The following is a 19,670-nucleotide window of genomic DNA, read 5'->3' as shown; positions in this document are numbered from 1 at the left end:
TCTCGAACCTTGTATTCTGGGTATGTACACACCCCGCCTAGAAACATCATTGCACTGGCTTCCTCCCATAATATGACAATTTTTGGGGCGTCCTGCAAGTGATGGTCCTGTCTGTGTTCCAAGATTAGATTTCACGGGTCCACTGTGTACGCCCCCCCCCCCCGGATTATCCTGCCTGTGGTCTTGGGAGCAGTGGACTATTTACATTGTTTGTGGGTTTGTGTGTATGTTTCCTCTGTCTGGCTGGTGGGGGAGGTAATGCCATGTTTAACATGATTCTTGCTTGGGCCCCTCACTTCCATTGGCATAGCCTGTGAACATATGTCATTCTTGTATGCTGTTTCCTATCATAGCTATATATCTGTGTATATCTACACACACACACACACACACACACACACACACACACACACACACACACACACACACACACACACACACACACACACACACACACACACACACACACACACACACCCACACACACAGACACACACACACACACACACATATATATATATATATATATATATATATATGTATATATATAAATGTATATATATATAAATATTGTTGTATATATATCTAAAACCATGTGGATGTATGGGATGTATGGCCTTAACCTCACTTATCTATTGCTATGATGGCTTAGTGATTAGCTACTGTGACTATAGTGTACAGGGTCCTGGGTTTGAGCCTTGTCGCTGGGCAGAGCATGGGCCGTTGGATCCAGACTGATTAAGGCACTTTAAAGTGGTTGTAAGCGGGTTTGTGTGATGGTAAGCACTGCTAACCTCCGGTTACAGTTTCTTACATTCAGTTAGCTTCTAATTTGCTTAATCTGTGTGGGCATTGCTTACCCCCATGCAAACGCACTTAGACACACTTACCGCTGCTTATTTGTGCTTAGACCTGCTTACTTGTGCCTTATTCATTATGACACTTTGCATGTGCATTTCATGCAGTACTCCAGTTCACATTTAAATATGGCAAAATGATGTAAAGTTATGTTCATATACAGATTTCCCATGGAAAATGATTTGTGCTGCAGTGAGACTCGAACTGGGAATGCCTGTTTGTTAGATGGATGCTCTAACCACTCCACTATTGCTGTGCTGCTTCATTTGCATATATATTCCTTGTTATCCTCTTCAGCCTTTTCAGCTTCTTTAACAGTAGCTAAGTGATGGGCAAAACGGCGCACCTACGGTTAGCTGTACTTGGGGTTTTAAAAAAATTAATACAAGGGTTTCTTCATTTTATTTCAATGTACTGTTGCTGTTGAACACATGGAGACTGTTGGTGGAGGTACGTGGACACCTATGAGCAGTTTCGCTCATTTGTTTACACTTTCTTCTGTTCTACTTTGCAGGGGCACATTTATTCTGAGAGCTCTGCTCTCAGACACGCCCCCTGCACTCATCCACGCTCAGTGTAGGATTTGGAGCTCCGGCGGCTCGCCTTCATTATTATGCATGGCGCGTTTCCGTCCTCCTCTTAAATTGCCACTTATGTGCAGGACTTGTTTAGTCCTGCACGGCAGATTAGTGTATCCGGGGGAATGTCTTAATTTTTATATTATATTTTTGTTCTCTTCCTACATATGTTTGGCTGCCATAACAGAATCCTTTTTAATCCATTCTCCTAAATATTTAATTTTATCATGTCCCCATAAGTATGGGTATTGCTGAACCAATGCACGTGTAGGTACATGATATATAGTAATAGCCTTTGTTTTATCTTCATTAAATTTATATTTCAAAAAGACTTGAAACTATCTGAAAATGTTCCAAGGCACTGCAATGTCCATTTCTGGTTTTCTTTGGTACAGATCAGTATCTTCTGTAAATAAATCTATGTTTTCTTGATTACCATACCAACTAAATCATTGAATTTCAGAATACCTTACATTCTTTGTAAATGGCTCTAAATATAATGTAAATAACAAAGAGGAAAGAGGACACCCCTGCCTGGTTCCTCTGCCCAGACACAACTTATCAGAGAGGAACCCTACCACTTCAAGTTTTTCTTCCAATCCCTCATATATCCTCTTAATTTGCCTTATTGTATTAGGGAAAGAAAATGCTTTCATTGCCCTACTCATAAAGTCGCATCTTACTCAAATGCTTTCTCTGCATCAAGACCTACCAACAACAGTGGTATTTTCTTAAATCCTATGTCTCTCTGGATCATTATTGTTTTATTAATGTTTTCAAATATTTGCCTCCCTTACATAAAACCACATTGATCCATATCAATTTTAGTAACACCTTTACCATTCTTTTAGATATTATGCACATGAACATTCTATAATCATGGTTTAAAATTGAAATGCACCTATATGAATCTGGGTCTGATGGGTCTTTACCATCTTTTAGTATTATAGCCACCACAGCTTTCTTACAGAATGTTGGTGTTGTCTCACCTTTTAAAATACTCTTAAACCAGATCTTTAAAACTGTCTTCTCTCCTAGCTTCCAACCTTCCACAGTAATACCATCTATTCCCGAAGGTTTTCCTACAGATTGATTTTAAGTAACCATTTTATCTCATCTCCTCCTGTCTTAATTGTTAATTGTTGATTCTAATGAGCCTTATATACCTCTGTATTTAGAATACTTAAGTCTTCCATAAATATTGTAATTTATGCACTTTCCTGATTTCCACATTTCTCTGCTTTATACAAATGTTCACAAAATTTCCAAAATATCTCTAATAACCTCTACAGGATCTCTTTTTATTTTTCTTGTTAATGCTCCCTAAGTTTGGCAACAACCCTTTCTTCTTTCTGTTGCCTAAGTCATTGTGCAAAAAGTGTTTGGCACTGGAATTATTATCAAAAACAGTTGCTTGACAGCAATTTTTCTAATCTCATATATTAACCAGATACACTTTTTTTTTCTCTTTAGCACTCTGGACCTCTGGGGTTGTGCACTTCCCTGTTTTGTGAGATTCCACTTATTCTACAATACTTTAACCTTTGTTTGCCTCTCTAGATAGTTTTTGTTATTCTTAACCATGTCTCTTTTTCTTTCATGTCTTCCCTAACTTTAAATTCCACTTTCATTTCATCCCACTCACTAGATATAACTTCTGAATACATTTCTATATTCCCTAATAATTCTCAAATAACTTCCACTACCCATTCCTCAAATTCCTCTCTTTTTAACAGGTAGTAGTCAAAACACCATCGTCTCATTTTTTTTAATTCATTAACCTGCATTTTTATCTTAGTTTTTATTAATGTATGATCTGAAATAGTTAACAGATGTGTGTTGATGCTTTCAATTAAATGCACATGTTCCTGTGAAATATAGTTTGTGTCTAATAACCAACAAATACTCCTAACAAAATGTACCAACAGAATAATCAAAATGCACAAAAGCAAGCAAATCCCTTTTCAGTCACTTTAATTAAAACGTGAGTGTTTTTTCCAAATGATACCGGAACTTCATCAAAAGAAAAAAAATGTCTAGTCTATCCCAGTTATTGTACCTGGGGAATAATATGCAAATAATCTCTTTAGATTCCTATTACTGAGTTTATATCTTCCATACCAAATATCTTCATAAATTTATTTAGAAATCTACCCTATTTTGTTGTATAGTCTCTTCTAGGTCCCCCAGATACATTCTCACTGGTGAAAATCAAGTTCCATTCTCTACTTATAAGTAGTTTTCCATGTCAAAAGTATTTCTCCCCAAAATTTTTTAAGCTTCATAATAGCAGTTTTAGGTGGAATATAAATACATGCCAATGTAATCCATTCACTTGCCAGTAGCCTCTTCCTACCACAAATCAAGTATTAGTATCTTTTTTTTTCTTGTACCACTATTAGAGCTCTTCTAGCAGTTAGTAACAGCACTCCCTTTTTTCTTTCTCCCTAATATTCTGCTGAATATCAATCCTGAAATCCTTTCTTTATCAAATTCACATGCTCACTTTTTCCAAATGTGTATCCTGTAGCATTATTTATGTTCTGCATTTCTTATCATTATTCAGTACGTTTAAGTTTTTGTTTATACCTATGAGGTCATTTACTTTCCCAAACACTATGGATAGTGTAACCATTATGATAAGACGTTAGTATTCCCAACTATTATATATGGCAGCTTTTTAAATGTAAATGCCCAGTTTTTGTGTTGTATGCGGTTATTAATCTTTAACTAGTTGATCCTTTATAAAGTTGTTTCATGGCATCTTTGTTTGAACCAATGTCACATTTTACAAGACTTTTTTATTTTGATGAAAACTCTCAAAGAAAAAACACCCCAGAACACCCTCATTAACCATCAACTTAAAACAAACACAAAAAAACTATGTACATTTTCATATAAAAAAAGTTTAGCCATCCTGATATGAACAATTTCCCCAAATTGACAGCTGCACCCCCAGGTGATATTTAACCAAAAATTAAGGTTATCCAAACTTAAGCACATGTTACAGCCTATCTTCCTACTTACACTCATTGCCATCTGTTCTTGTCTTATCTTTTTCTCCTTTCATATGTGAAAAAGATCTTGCATCCTTTCAGAAAATATTAACTTTTAGCTTTATGGGCTAGGCTTGTAAAGGCTCCAGGGCCATTAGCCTAGAACACACCTATGAACCTAAGAAAAAGTGCACTGGTTATCTTTAAATAAAACTAAATTATACACTGTTCCAGTAAATGCACTGATGTATATAGTTACCAAGGAAGCTGATATCTCTTATTGACTTCAAGTAATTTCAAACTTTATTTTTTACTGAGCTGCTTACAGTTTTACCTTTTCATTTTACATTTCTCTCTGCAAACAATGTCTAGAACTCTCTGAGATATATTGCCTACCACACTGTCTACATGGAAACATAAGACTAGAATGTATTGCTGCCCACAGCTTCAGACTACTCAACTCTCACTGAACATTTATTTGCTAAAGGAAAGCTTTACATTATATTCACAGTGTTCTCATATTTTTAAAAAGCTCACATGCTTACACAATAAATTTGTCATTAGATAAAGCGAAGAGCATTAACAGGCATTCACCTTTGCAAAAGTAAAAGAAAAATCTCAATTCTACATATAGTATAGTCAGTGCATTTCTACACCCCAACCCCCCCCCCCCGACCGCATAGCCCGAGACTGCAGTATATTAACTGAGGCATGCATTTTTCAAGCCTTTCTTCTCTTTTTATACTGTAGTGCCTTGCCTACATTTCATAAAACAGAAAATAAAAAAGTACTTGTTTACTTTAGTATCTTTATCAAATACAACAATCACAGAAAATGCTTTACTATATAACAAAAAATGAATGTCACAAAATGTTTTCTACAAATACTGCTAAGAACAAAATTTGTTTTTCCTTTTTTTGTGCCCTTCCAAACATGAATGACATAGGTTCATAGGTAGGTACTAGGTTATTGGCCCTAGGGCCTATATTAGCCTAGCCAAAAAGGTACCCTGGCTTTCGCCACCCAAGAAAATTATTTTCCTGTGCCCTGTCGAGCAGAGCCACAGAAGTTATTCCCAGGGTGAATTTCCTATCTCCCATCCAATCATCAAGATTTTTCTTGAAGAGTGCTAATGAGGAGCTTTGTTTGATATAGATAGGTAATTTGTTCCAAAGTATGGGAAGTCTCTGGGACAGGAATTTATCCCTCCAGCATGTTCTGTTTATTATTGTGACAAGGTTTAGGTCTCTAGAGTGTGTAGCTCGGAGGGATTGGGATTTCTTTAAGTGGAGCATGTCCAACAGCTCTGGGTTTGACATAGTGTTGTATGTTAGGCAGAGATTGCCTGTGAGTAGGCAATATGCAACGGAGTAAAGCTGGAGTTTTTTAAGACTGTCTGTATAGGGCATCTGTTTGAGGCCAGCAATCCTCTTTGTGAGGTATTTCAGTGGCCTTTACAGTTGTTGTAGATGTCCTTTGAGGTACATACCAAAAGGGGCACTGTATTCTATAATGGGTCTAATAAGTGACGAGTAGAGGGGAACAATGACCTCTTTTTTCCTGGATGAGAAACCTTTTGTGATGAGGTGTGCCATGTAGAAGGATTTCTTGACTACTGTGGCAATGTGATTATCAAAGGAGAGACTACTGTCCATCTGTGTCCCTAGGTCTCTTATCACACTTTTGGTGTAAAGTAGACTACCACCTATGTGGTAGTTCATGGATACAGAGTTTTTACCAAAAGGGATGACAATGCACTTTTTGGAATTGAGCTTGAGACCGTGGCTTTGACACCAGGCATCTGTCTCAGTGAGACCCTTTTGTAGGATGTCCACATTGTTAGGAGTTTCAGTTATGGCTCTTAGTTTGCAGTCATCTGCAAACTTCATTTCCCAAAGACCTTCTGTGTTAGCCTGTACTTCAGAGAAGTAGATACCAAACAGGAGAGGACGCAGGACTGAACCCTGTGGTACTCCACTTGTCACTGGTCTGAAGTCAGATTTGGAGACTGCTACTTTCACAGTGTGGGTTCTGTCAGCGAGCCAGTTGGCAGCCCATCTTGTGACATAGGGATTTATACCTAATTTAGTGAGTTTATCTGTAATTCCAGAGTGGGGAATGGTGTCAAAAGCCTTGGCGAGATCTAGATAGTCTGTGTGAACCACCTTACCCTCATCTATGGCTTTGGTGACTGCTTCAAAGAAGTCTATCAGGTTTAGGAGACATGGCATGCCTTTTACAAATTTGAACTGGGTGGGGTCCAGAGTTTTACCAGTGTCATTGTTTATAAGTTCCATGACGATGCATTCCATAGCCTTGCAGACCAGGCTTGTCAGGCTAACGGGGCGGTAGTTTCCAGGGTCTGTGGTGGCTCCCCCTTTGTGGAGTGGGATGACCGTGCACCATTCAGTGGACACAAAGCCTGAGGTAAGGCTATGACTGAACATGGTACTTAGGTGGGGTGCCAATTTGTTATGTAGTTCGTGTAGAACACAGCCTGGGATGTTGTCAGGTCCCATGGATGCTGTGTTCTTGGCTTTGGAGAGTGTGTTTTTTACCTGTGCAGCCATGATTACAGGAACTTTGCATTCTTTCGATATAGAGATGGGCCCTTTAGAGGGTAAGAGGGGGGTAAAATTAGCACTGAACCTATCTGCCAGGATGTTGGCAATATCAGTTGGTTCTGTATATTTAGTGCCATTGTGCTGTAACTCAGAGCAGATCTGAGTGTTGACATTGAGATTCTTGACATAGCTATATAATACTTTGTGGTTGTCTTTAGAATTAGTGGCGATTTTTTTTTTCGTAACTAGCTTTGGAGGATTTTATGAGGGATCTCAGCTTCTTAATGAGGCTGACCAGGGAGTTCCTCCAATCATGGGATTTTACGCTTTTTTGCAACAGTTTCTTTCTTCTGTTGTAGAGTTTGTTTATGGCAGGGGACCACCAGATTGGCTTCCTTTTTTGGAGGATAGCATCTTGGTTCTGTTAGGGATTGCACGATCCATGCACTCATGTAACTACTTATAAAGTGCATTTGTGTAGGATGCAGCAGTCGTGCCTCTATTGTCAGTCTGCATGGGTGTTGTGAAGTTTGCCACTTCTGTCTTAAGAAGCGTGAAGCTGGCTTTGGAGAAATTTTTTAATGGTGGTTTCCCTAATGGGGGTGGGGGCGGGATGTGGATGTCTAGGGTAATTAGCTTGTGGTCGGATCATACCAACGAGGAACTGACCTCTGGTGTGGAGCACCGGTTGCCCATGTTGGTAATGACCAGGTCTAGGATATTGCTGCTCCTGGTGGGGGTGTGGATAAGTTGATCCAAGGCGTTGGAATTTAGGAATTCCAGAAAACGTTGAGCACAAGAGTTAGTACATGAATAGTTTTCCCAGTTAATGGTGGGGTAGTTGAAATTGCCCATTATTAGGGTGTTAGGTTGTACCCTAATATTTTCCAGTGTATCAAGAAATGAGGAGTGGGAATCCTGGGGCATGGTGAGGGATCTGTAGCAAGCTACAGTTTGGATTGCGGTCTTGCCCAGAGTTAGTTGTACTTGGATAATCTCGGCTGCATTATGCTGAGCAACTAACCTGGAGGTGTGGATATACTTAATGAATATGGACACGCTTCACCCTTTAGTGTTTCGGTCCAGGTTAGGTGGCCGAAAGGTGTGGTATGAATTATAGCCTGGTAATGCAGGGGTGCTCTCTGAAGCCTTGAACCAGGTCTCTGTCACTGCACAGATGTCAATGTTCTCCATTTTAAGGAGTGCCTCGAGTGAGTGCATTTTGAGGTTTAGACATCTAGCATTGAGTAGCATTACCCACAGATTTTCCTTGCTTGTACCTGTTATGGTGGTGAATTTGTCATTTGAACCTTGCCTAAAAAAGGCACTATAGGGGTGGTAAGAGCCTTAGCCAGTATCCAGAATCCCAAGGGCGACAGGTGCAGGCCATCTCTGGCAAAGCATCGTGGTCTGTCGATCATGTCATCCCAGGCAGACAGATACTGTATCCCTTTAGAATAACACCAGAAGCTTAGCCAATTGTTGAAGTCAGTCATTTTGTCCTTGTACTGTGATATCATTTTGGGTGATGGCAGGATGCTACTCATGGTTAGGGTCATACCTGCCTCGGCTACAAGATCGGACAGCTCCTCCATGTCTCTTTTCATGTAGTCCAGTGAGGTATGTCTCAGGTCATTCACACCAACATGGACAATGACAGAGTCATATTTGTACTTGCTGTGGAGTGACCTGAGTGTGTGCATTATGTGGTGGATCCTGGCACCTGACAGGCAGCTGACAGTAACTTTCTCCTTGTTTAGCCTGGTGAGTGGAACATCAGTGTGCCTGACTATAGAGTCAGCTATGGCTAGAGTGTTGGGTACATTGTTATGCCTTATCGGCTGTGGTTGAGTGGCACACTGAGTTTGTGGGATACGTGTCATTTGGGTTGTGTTGGGGGGTGGAGGTTGCTTGCATTTCTGCTTTGGAGGTCTCTGTTGCTTAGGCAGATTTTTATTGAGAGCCTCCATGAATGTAGGTGTGTGTTTTGTGTTTCTATGTGTGTGTTTTGGTGGTGTAGGTTTTGAGGGACTATGTGATGAGTGTGGTGTGGTTCAAGTGTTTACCTTCTCCTCTTGACTGTCTAGTCCAGTCTTGGGTGAAGAGAGCTTTGCTTCCAGTTTGGCAATATAAGTGCATCTCTTATGGGTTGTAGTGTTGGGTGGTAGGAGAAGAGGGTTATCTGTCTACATAAGGCACTTGCTGCATTACCCCAAGGTGCCCAGATTCATCAGGTAGACAGGAGAAAACACCGGGATCTGACCCTTAGACATGCTTGGATAGGTGCTTATTTATTAAGTACTAAAAACTGTTTTCCTCTAGACAAGTGAAGAAAGTTGAGTGCTGTGGTAATTTGTAGCTTATTTAGTGCTTACAATGAGTTCTGAACAAGTGCTGAGCTCAAAGAAACAGATTTGATTGCCAAAACTAAAACTGGCTAGTTCTAAGGGAAAATTCGAAGAGCAGACTTTATGGCGCCAGGAATAGTTTAACCCTAGCTAAGCAGCGATGCATAAAGTGTTTTTTTTTTTTTTTTTTTTAAATAAGCTACCTAGTGCTTACCACTCCCACTGATAAGCTAGAAGGCTTCCCTCCAACACAGAAAGGCTTGGGGTCTCAGAAACTTACAAACAGTCCTGGATACAGCAAATTTGTATCTAGACTAGACTACTTACAGGAAAGGTAGGAAACAAGCTTAGACATTTTTTTTTAATTTTTTTTTTTTGTAAAGTGGAAAGGAGGAGCAGAAGATAATTCAAGATTAAGAACTAAGTGGGTTGGTCTTCTCAAATGTTCTTTCTCCCTGTATTAGCTAGAATGAGGTAATAACACTAGACTGGGAGGAGTGTCCCAGATCAAATTTACAGTATGTGTGGGCAACTGCAAAGCCACCAAGTATAAGAACAGGATATCAATAGGGAGGGAGGGTAGGAAACAAAAATCAGAACAAACAAACCCAAACAGATTCTTAACAATTGTAGAAAATTTCCAGTTAATACCTCACACACAGTGAAACTAGCTAGAAAAGTATGCAGCAGACAATAAAAGTGCTATAAATAACTCATAAAATAAGCAAAAAACAGGATACTTAATGCTATATATCACAGATCAGTTTGCTCAGTGCCCTTCCTCCGATTAGCTCAGTGTGAAATCTAGTCAACTCCTATGCTTTTTTGTCTTTCAAGCATTTTCCTTTGGAACATTGAAAAAGGTCTCAATGCAAAGTCTCTCTACGAGCTTGAGTATCAGAAGAATGAGAAGCAGCATCCCTATCTGTTTGATGGCTCACATTTTGTCAAAATGTTGTATTTCCTCCTAGTCTGCTCTGCATCAAAAAATGGCTTTGATCCTCCAGGAAAAAATACTTTGATGACAGCTGAATGCAGAGGTTTGAATCTCACACCTGCCTCTTGACATTCCCTGATTGCTAGGATAAGATTGCTTCTCTTCTGCCTGGTACACAGTGAGTTATCAATTTTCACAAACACTGTACTCTCTCCAGTTTTTAATACTTTGCCTTTCCTCTGCAGTTTTGTCAGGATCAACTCCGTCTGCCGTGGTATGATTGCATCTTTACTTTCTCATGACCAGGTTTGAAGTATACAGACAATGCATTCTTTCAGTTAATAAATCCTGCTGTTGAATACCAGTCCAGTTGCTTGTTTGTGCTTACATGAAATCAGTACAGTCTGTTTCTTCTAGTTTCTCTGGTACAGCAGAAAATTTCAGGTTTCCCTATGTGCTCCGCCCTCAAACTCTGCCATTTTTTGAAATAGCTCTTCTTGAGTAGTCTCATACTCAACCAGCTTTTTCTTCATTATAACCTCTGATTTTTGCAGTTTTATTAGTTCATCTGAATAGCTGTTTAAAGCTTCTTCCATTTCTTCCAGCATTTTGTTATTTGAGTTGATATACTCCTTCAAAGTTGTGTTTATATTAATCAGCTCTGAACACATTTGATTATTTTTCCTGTAAATTACTTGAAGCCATCTCTTATACCAAAGCTGGAGCTTGAACTGTTTTTTGCTGAATAGCTGCAGGTTTCTTCCCAGTCAATATTTTCTCTTCACCTTTTCTAGTTGATTTTCTTTCAGTCCCTCTGATCTTATTCTTTGCTGGCCTCTAGGCAAAGTACCTTTTAGCCAGTAAATGAATTTGACTAAAATTGGCAGAATTACTAGCCCTTATCTTTTGGTTCCTTTCTTCACAGTAGGAGAGCTGAAATTAAGCTGCTGATCAGTGTGCAGTCATCTTGGAAGCAATATGTTTTCTTTTTAACAATTATAGTTTACTCTGACATTACATATATTGCTCAAATGTAGCTTTCCCTAAAATTTAAGTACTTCCAAAACATTAATTTTCATGCATCTATCCCACAAATTCCATTTACTTTATGTTACTCTCTCCTTCCTTTCTCTAAAGATCCCAGTTTTAGTTACTTTATCTCATTTACAACACTTATAGTTCGTTTAGATTTTCCATTGCAATTTTCTAGCAGTTGTTTTATGGCAACTTCTTCTTCTTCTTTTGGCTTTTCCTGGTTAGGGTTTGCCACAATACATCACCTGTCCGCTCATGATTGGCAGTGGAGTTTTACGGTGTTGAGTTGCCAGCCCGGCGCCCAACCTTCTACAGAAGGCATACACACCCACACTCACACCTAAGGCCAATTTAGAGTGGCCAATCCACCTACAGAATGTCTTTGGGATGTGGGAGGAAATCGGAGCACCCAGAGGAAACCCATGCGACCACAGGGAGGACATGCAGACTCCGTACAGAAGGCACCCCAGCTGAGAATCGAACCGGAGAACCTCTTGCTGTGAGGCAACAATGCTAACTGCTGCACCACCGTGACCGCCCCAGTTGTTTTATGGCAACTAATAGCATTAAAACTAAACAAGGTCTTACTCTGTCTGGGCAATTTAGGTCCCATAACCCAGCTCAAAAGAATAATTTCCTTAGTTTCAGTCATTTGCTCCCCAACATTTTTGAAAACAAACTCTTTTTGCAGATTTAGGATCTATGCCTCTCCACCAATTTATGTAATCAGCTGAAGAATGCTGTTGCTGCTGCTTGGAGAGAAAACATTTTCTGATATGATGATCTTGGATGTAAGGGACTGGCAGTGCCACATCCATTTCTCTGAAATATACTCTTTAGTGGTATACCTTCCCAAGCATTTCAAATGGCAAGGACTGGCTCACTATCCTCCCGTGGCAAAAGGCATTACTGCAAAACCAAGAAATAGCAATTGACCAGCCATAATTTGTACAGCCAGTTAATCTTTTCACAAAGTTGAAGCAAACTGATATCAAGTAAGTGCAGTGGCATGGAAGCAATAATGCCCAGCAGGATGTGTGTTACTGGGGAAATAACACCCTACCCAGAGATGTTGTGAGGCCAAAAGCCAGAGGCAGAGAGTCTCTATACCCCTGGAAAGGCATTATTTTCATCAATAGCACACACCTTAGAGGGCATTACTGTGATTTCAGAATGGACTATCTCACAAATAGTTTTGCATTTTTTATTATTATGAACCTTTTGTATCTTTGATGTGAAATGCCTCCTCTGCTTAATGTTTCAAACTTGCTGAACATGCAGTTGTTGTTGGAGGAAGTATTTTACATCCAAAATATGTTAAGCATTTCATCTGAATGCGTACACACAAACACATTCAGGATCTCAGGCAGACAGCCCCACACACATGTACACATAAAAGCACCACACACACAGACACACACACACACACACACACACACACACACACACACACACACACACACACACACACACACACACACACACACACACACACACATACATGCAGTTACTTTTTTGAGTAAAGTATCTCAGATGTCTTACCATGAGCAAATAAATGAAAAAAAAAATCAAAGAATGCAAGGCTTTACAATCCACTCAATGCCTTTTTACTGTCACAGATTTTGCCATATAGTGATACATTGTGCCTTGTAGGGCACTTCAGCTGCTAGAAAATCAGTGAGGATTAAAGTCAGTCAATAATGCCAGATAAGAGTTTCAAACTGCTTATCCTTTAACCAATCTGTGCTAATGGACTGCCTGTTGCTGTCAGCGCTGTCCCTGTCTCTCTCTCTTTCTCTCTCTGTCTCACTTACTGTCTCTCTCTCTCTCTGTCTGTCACACACACACACACACACACACACACACACACACACACACACACACACACACACACACACACACACACACACACACACACACACACACAAGCACACACATACATACACATTTTTTAAAATATGTTATCTGAACAGCAAACCACTGTTAAAAGAATCTAAGAAAAATGGTGGCAATTTTTGTTTTTACATCCAAGTTTCACTACACCTTAGTATGCTGCCATGAAGTAGTAGACTTGTTTTTCAGTAGGCATTACTTGTACAATTTATCTAATCAGGATGCAATGTACAGTTTGCCCATTGTCTATGGTAATGGTTGGTAGAAATTCTAGAATTCAAGCAGTGATTCCAACTATTGTAGACTTATTTATTTGTAGTGCATGGAGCACAATGATTATGCTCAAATAATGGCTAAATTATATCCTGGTTCACCACTGCTATAGTGTTAGATCCGACCTTAACAACACTTAGAGGGATATTTAACAATTGTTAAGCAGCTCCTTGGCATTAGTAACATCATGTCTGCACAAAAAGCAGACAGTACTGACCAGTAAAAACAACAGCAGCAGCAGGGATGGCTTGTGCTATTGGGCTGCAGGACTACACCCCCCCTCCGCTGTAAAACAGAAAGAAAAGAAAAAAAGCAGCTGTAAAAAAGAAAGAAAACAAACACAAGTCCCAGATTTGGGCACCCGCAGCATTTCCTGATATCCAGACTGCTGGTGAACCAGTCCGGAGCATGCACACAGAATCCGGACTATCTCACCAGCAGTCCAGATTATGAAGACAGCATTCAATAGCAGAGATCCCAGAAGTCTATGCAGTTACAACTGCATAGACTGGAAGGGGATCAGACTGCAACGTCTGCAGATTGGGTAGCAGCAGCTTCTCTCGTAGGCTTTTTACTGACTTTGCAGCAATGGATTGTACAGCAGGAAGGAGAATGAATGCAACGGACTTTACAGCTCCAGTGTGTGTGTGTGTGTGTGTGTGTGTGTGTGTGTGTGTGTATAAAATGCCCCAGTTAAATATACCTGGTGGCTAGACTCAAAACCCTGCACCTTGGGAGCAGTAGCAAGAGCTTGAATTTCCTACCCACCATCACTTGTGAAATGTATGCCTCATATTTTTGTTCTTGTGAAATTTGTGGTTTACTGGATTTTAAATTCACTAAATAATGACAGGCATTTGAATTTCAGACTTCATATTCTTCAGAAAGTGCATGGTAACACAAAACCTTTTATTCTAGCAATTTTGTGTTTATAAGGTTGAAATGTGTTCCTATTTTTGGGGCTGTATTCCCTCTTTATTGGCTTTGTCCAAGTATTTTGTTCTAAGTGGTTGAGAGCTATGGTGCGAACTGAATTCACTGAATATGTTTTGGAGCTGTATTCCCCCATTATTGGCTTTGTCTAGGTGTTTTGTGCTAAGAGATTGAGCGCTATGGTGAGAACTGAATTCACTAAGTGATATCCATTTAAGTTTCAGTCTACCTGTCTTTTAAGAAACAGCTGATTTGGCATAGTGATACATTGCTCTGACTGTAGTGCATATGGTTCAAGACTTGGCAGTGAAATGCATGGTGGTAACACAATATTTTATTCTAGCAACTTTCCAATATTATACAAGCAATGTTTAAAATGTGTCCCTAGTTTTTGGGTTTTTGCCCCCCCCCCCCCAATAAATTTTGTCTTTTTCCAGATATCTTCTGCTTCAAAGTTGAGAGATACAGTTGAGTGTTGAGTGGATTTTACAATGAGCTAAAAGCTTGAAGCGAAGTTTAATGCTGCTTATGCTGAGTCTGCGTGTATTGCTAATAGCACAACAGGTAATGAACTTGCTTCTGATGCAGAAGGTTGTGGGTTCTACTCTCACAGTATATAGATGCATTACTCTACTGTGTTTTACTTTTAAAGGGGGTAGATGCTGCAGTCCTAAGAATGTCCTCTTTGGCAGAGATACCTAGTAATGATGAACCTGTTATCAGTTTTCCATCCATTCCCATTACTATCCCATATCACTAGCTTATCATTTTTTTAATGCAACATAGGCAATTTATTCCTCAATGGCAACAGGCACTTTATTTTTAGATGAAACAATAAAATATAAAGTTGCTTGCTAGCAGCAACCACTTCATTAGTTACAGATCTCTTTAATGTGGAATTATTTAGATGACTTTTACTTCTGCAGAGATTGTGCATACTTACTGATACTGGTGGATTGTAGAAGTTTGAGTAGACTTTTATGATGGAAATGTTCTGAACAGGCTAGTTTTGTTATTACTGGTGCATGCATTTTGTTTCATTGTTTACTGGAAAAATGTTCAAAACAATAAATTTAAAACACCCACTAACAGCTGTACTGTATTATACAAGGAATATAATTTAATACAATCAGGAAAGTGTATCAAAGAACAGATGTATGTTTTGTGTGCAAGGGGCCTATGATTTGAAAACAGCCCAAAGTTAATCTTTATCTATCTTTATCTGCCACTGGTCAGATGTGTTTTCTTTGAATGCGGGTTTCAATGCTGTTTCAATGAGTGTGAGTTTCAATGGCAGGGATGTTTTAACGCCAAGTCTATTTTCATTGTGAGACTGCATTGCTTTGTTTAGCAGATGTCTATTAGTGTTTGTGCTGTAAAATGTAAAATAAAACTTTTAAATGAAGTCCAAATCATCATAGAAGTAAAGCAGTATGCACATTACAATGTTTATGGTAAATGGGGCAAAATAGCCAAGTAATGGGACACTGGAATAGCTGCAGGGGGGGAGGCCCCATTCCACCATGATTTTGTGAGGGACAGAAGGGAGGCAAACTCAGACAGCCCGGACTGAACTATACCCCGTAACTGTCCAGATTTTTGCAGAATTAATAGATTTTTGCTTCTTATTTTGGTTTGTTCCTCATAAAATGTGTGGTTTTCTGGCAAATCATTTAGGAATTAAGTCACTAAATAATGACAGACATTGAGTTTCAGACTTCATACTCTTCAGAAAAATGCATGCTAAAGCAAGACCTGTTGTTCTCTCAACTGTCTAAGTTTATACAAGAACAATTTTTAGTACTGTTTGTATGTTCCCCCAATATATTTGGCCATGTCCAGATTTCCTGCATTGAGAGGTTGAAGGTTACGTGTAAATAAATCACTTTGTAGAATTAGGTATATCCAAACCTCTCAACTGTCCCTGATTTTGGCTCAAAATGTTGCTCTTCTCCTAATAATCCCTCCACAAAATGGCAAATTGGAAGAAAATGTGGAGGGTTTACAATTAATAAATAATTAGTTATAGATTACTTTTAATTTCAGAAATGCATGTAGATTCTCTTATTTTGTCAGCTGCTCAAGTTAACAGTACTAATATTAAAAAAGTGACCCTTCTTTGACAGGTTCCCAGCTGTATTGTGTGGCTATTTTATATTTTTGCATCACATTTTTAGTCCATTTTCCATAAAACTGTGGTTTTCTGGCAAATTAGTGGCAAATCATTAAAGATTGAAGTTAGAAAATAATGACAGACATTTCAGTTTTAGATTTTATACCCTTCAAAAAAATCATACTAATGCAAGACCTACTATTCTATTATCTTTCTAGATTTATAAGAGCAACATTTAAAAATTGTCCTTAGTTTTGGACCTTTGTCTCACTTCTGTTTTTGGCTTTGTCCAGATTTCTTCCTCTGAGGCTGAGAGGAATGATAAATGTGTCAGGGCCATCACCGTCAGCCAGAGACATTTCAGATTGTGACATACTTGTTCCACCCCACTCCCCAACGTAGTGACTCTGGATGTGTCCAAGCAAGGCAAGGAGCAGTTATCTAGTGGAATTGTGCAGAGTATCCCCCATCCAAGGTAGACAGAAGTACTACAGTGACTGTTCATCTGTCTTTGATTTTGCAGAATGTCCTGCTTTTCTGTCATATTTTTATACTGTTGATTTATGCTTCTTCTTATTCAGAAAATCCATGTCATTGCAGTGCCTGTTGCTCTGTGTTTAAGTAGTAATGCGTTAATGACCATTGGGTAAGCTTGTCTGAGACTGTAAGATGCAAGTAAGCTTTAATAAGCATACTGTTAAAGAATTACCAACATTGAAAGTCTTTTTGTTGTTGCCATGCAGAGAATATGTACATAACTAGATAGCATATAAGCCTTAGGTATTGAAATGCATATGACAGTATTTGTAATAAAGGACAGGTTTACAGTATTTTTAGAAGCTCATTACATTTGTTGGAGACTTGCAGTCATCTTTGCAGGCTTTACCTGTAAACTAAACAGAATGCCAATCTATCATGTGTTGTTCAGAACATGTGCAGTAATCCTTTAAGTAATTTATCTTGATCTTGTTTCTTGTTTGCTGTTCACTTTTTACTTTGATCATGTTTTCCCCATGAAACAAGTAGATAGCTGTTGTCAGGCAGCAGGTCTTTTTTGGATAAGAAACATTTTTACAAGTGGGGTTATCACAGAGATTGCTACTTCCAGCATGTTACTTCCTACTTTAATAAAGCTGAATATAAATTATAATTAGAATTGCAGTGTAAGGAGAAGTGGTTTGAGTTGAGTGCTGCTTGTTTTTTTATACTTGATTTTGACTGGCATTCCAGTAATGTATTTAAAAAGTAATTTATTTTTTCATGTCTCGCAGCCTTTTTGTTTCCATCTAGATATTAAGTAAGCAGTCATGTAGCCAATGCATTGAAATATTTTTCTTTCTTCTACAATTCATTTTGTCTTGATTGGACTCTCATAATGACAGTTTGGCAGTGGCACCCATGGCAGAGTATTTAATTAAAGTCCCAGTTTTTCCAGTTTTTAGCATAGCTCCACACCTTTCTAGTTGGCCCCACCCCTTCCCATTGGCCCCACCCATTCAGCTGTCTCCTGCAGCCCCCCTTGGATTTGAAGTCACCAGCCACCACTGAGTATCAGAGCATGAAACTGTTTCATTTCAACTCCCTTTTTTTCTCTGCTGTCTGCTGAAGAGCACAAAGCATCTTGGATGAAATTTCTTTCCTTACACAGGGAATATGTAAGACATCAACCACATCCCTTCTGCTTCACTGGCTTTCAAAGTAAGAAAAACACATTGTGAGGGTTTTGTGTGTGTGTGTGTGTGTGTGTGTGTGTGTGTGTGTGCGCACGTGTGCGCGTGTGCGTGTGTGTGTGCGTGTGTGCGTGTGTGCGTGTGTGTGTGTGTGTGTGTGTGTGTGTGTGTGTGTGTGTGTGTGTGTGTGTGTGTGTGTGTGTTAAAGGTTAGTTTTGATAACTTGTAGTACACAGAAAATATAACCCTCCATGCACTATAAAGAATTATGAGTGAGTCAACAGATTGCAACCACTTTATTATGTGTTCTCAGTATGAATGTTATGATCCACCTCTTGAGGTATATTTCTTGGCATCCATGTCTTGAATACATAATAAGCAATTATGATCACCAACCTGATCAGAATCCTCTATATTGTTATATGATAACTGTGTAAGTGAGCTGGTCAGTTGATCCATTTCTAGCTCAGCCTGGAATACAAAGTAATAGGGTTACTGTTTACAATATAGGTTTAAAAGCACATTATACAGGAGAGGAAGCACAAGCTAATAGATATACACCTATGTCTCTGCTAACAGAGTAAGATTATACAAGAGTTGTTTCTATCAATTATCATGTAGGCATTCACAAATGTCATTGTTAAGGAAATGTTCTTCCAGTTTTATTTTTGAGCCATTCAGTGTCTGTTGTTTCTTTACATCTATTGGTAGATGATTCTATTGGACAGGCCCAAATCTGTTAAGAGCTATTTCGCTAAATGATGCTTTGAAAGAAAATGGTCTAACCAAGGAAACATCATTACCTTGACTGTCCCTCAGTGAATATTGTTCACTAATCATTATTGTTTTTTTAGGCCCAGGCATTGTTCTAGTTTATTAGTAGAGTAGACTTGCTTTACACAGATATCCAATTGAAGCCTTTTTCAAGATGACAGTGATAGGTATGTACATCAGCCAGCAACACAGATCTATATAGTTTATGTTCAGCTACCTGGAGTTTTTTGTGCAAGTGAAGGGTTAACAGTGGAAAGCCATATCCATTTCTGGAAAAGAGTACATTTCTAGCCAAGACTTGAAGGGTATCTTGGTAGAGGAGATAACCTTGTAATAGAGTTTTAACTTCCCAGGTATTATATTGATAATCCTGTCTATATGTGATGTAAATGTAAAAGCAAGGTCTACAATGTGACCAAGGTACCTTTGTTCAGTTACACTGAGGATGGTATTATTCAGATTACCCTTCAGTAGGAGTGTGTGTCAGGGGGGTTAGCTTTTGTGAGGAGACAAATAACACAAGCTGACTTTCAGTCTGTTGTTATTTGTCCATTTACATAGGGGAACACAACTAGACTGCAGTTTGTGTTGCAGGTGAAGAGTAGCTCAGCTAGGATCAATGAGTAAGAGATGCAATACAGTCTGGCTGTTTTTTGGGGACCATCTTGAAACATTGTTTGTGGAGTATCTTGTGTGAC

This window comes from Protopterus annectens, chromosome 10.part0 (genome assembly GCF_019279795.1).
Source record: "Protopterus annectens isolate FY-2018-M chromosome 10.part0, PAN1.0, whole genome shotgun sequence".
In the NCBI taxonomy this organism is placed as follows: Eukaryota; Metazoa; Chordata; order Ceratodontiformes; family Protopteridae; genus Protopterus; species Protopterus annectens.
The sequence above is the reverse complement of the archived record's forward strand: the minus strand, read 5'-3'. Positions refer to the sequence as shown.